Source organism: Myotis yumanensis, unplaced genomic scaffold (genome assembly GCF_028538775.1).
Source record: "Myotis yumanensis isolate MYYU_CA2020_CCGP unplaced genomic scaffold, mMyoYum1.0.hap1 SCAF_20, whole genome shotgun sequence".
NCBI classification, from domain to species: domain Eukaryota; kingdom Metazoa; phylum Chordata; class Mammalia; order Chiroptera; family Vespertilionidae; genus Myotis; species Myotis yumanensis.
In genome coordinates, this window is record NW_027223771.1 from 16,097,578 (window position 1) to 16,099,010 (window position 1,433).

General features: G+C 45.5%; 1 non-coding gene across 1 annotated transcript; it reads left to right on the forward strand.

Annotated features, from left to right (window-relative positions):
* Nucleotides 1-484: 484 nt before the first annotated feature.
* Nucleotides 485-687, forward strand: LOC138998726 (small nucleolar RNA SNORA74). The gene has a single exon (XR_011469228.1). It is a non-coding gene; the product is annotated as a small nucleolar RNA SNORA74 (small nucleolar RNA).
* The last annotated feature ends 746 nt before the right edge of the window (nt 688-1,433 follow it).

The window sequence follows — 1,433 nt, forward strand, 5'->3', positions numbered from 1 at the left end:
GTAGGGTTGGTGGGGGACAGGTGGGGGAGGGAGAAGAGGGCATAGGGGGGATAAATGATGATGGAAGGAGACTTGACCTGAAGGTAGTGAACACACAATACAATATACAGATGATGCATTATAAAATTGCACACCTGACCTATGCAATTTTATTAATGAATGTCATCCAAATAAGGTTGATTAAAAATAAATAAAAGGTGGGTCTTTTGAGGTTGATTAGGTTATGAGGGTGGAGCCCTCATGAATGGGATTAATACCCTTTTCAAAGATATCCAATGCTAGGCTTAACAGGAGATGACTTTGTATGTTATATAAATGTCTAACCACTATTTTGTGCACTTGAAACTAATATTGAATGTCATTCCTAATTGAAAAAAATAACTTAGTAAAACAATTTTTAATAAAAATAAAAAATGTAAATCAGGGTGATCTTTAAAAAATATAAATCAGATCATTTCACTCTGTGCCTAAAAGCCTTAAGCGCTCCAGCAGTGGTCAGCTCTCCAGACAGAATCATGCCTGTGAGGGTGTTACACTGCTAGGAGAGGAATGCCTTGTCTTCTTCTTCCAGTTGCTCCCTTCACTGCTCTGGTGATGTGTGGCACTGGTGCAAGGCAGTACTGTGCTTCCTCGAGAGTGAGCTAAGCATCACTTTCGCTGCTTAGTTGTAGTGTGGGAGCAGACACAGAAAAAATAAATTTAAGCCTCAAAGATTCTAACAGCATTTCAACCCACCAAACGGACCTCTATCCTCCCTTCCCTACACTCCACCAAGCCTGGCTCATCCAGCCTTGAGGAAAGAAGGCAGGGATAGTGCTGCTCAGGAAGCCCGTGAGCGTGCATGTGGTCAGAAGTCTGGAGAGAGCTCCAGTTCTCTTAGGATAGAAATGGAGGGATGAATCTGCTGACATCAGCCACCCATGAGGGGACTCTACTTCTCAGTACATGAGGAGGGCATCACACTTGCATGATCCGCCATGCTCTTGCTCCCCTGTGGCATCCCAGGGGACCCATGAATCATCCACCACAGGAAGCAGCTCTCTGGCCTTTTGGGAATGCACAGACCCTCTGCAAAGCCCTTCAGCTCACACGGCTGATCACAGACTACAGATCCCAGACATCTCCAATCCTGGGAAGCAGCCTATTTTGACTATTTCATTCTCCTCCTACAAACAATGCCAGGTCTGTGTCTTCTGTAAACTGCTCAAAGATGTGTGAGGACCCAGTGGGTGGCAGCTGGACTTGGTATACAATGGGAAATTTTCTGAGTGGCCTCACACCCAACACTGACACTGAGCTTGAACCTGCATCAATCTGGTGAACACCACTCACCTCTATCTGGGGACTCACTGAGAACCTACCTCATGCAATTTGAGTGCTTCCAGAGACTCTATCATTAACTGAGACTAACGGGCCCCCAGAAGGTGGAGGCA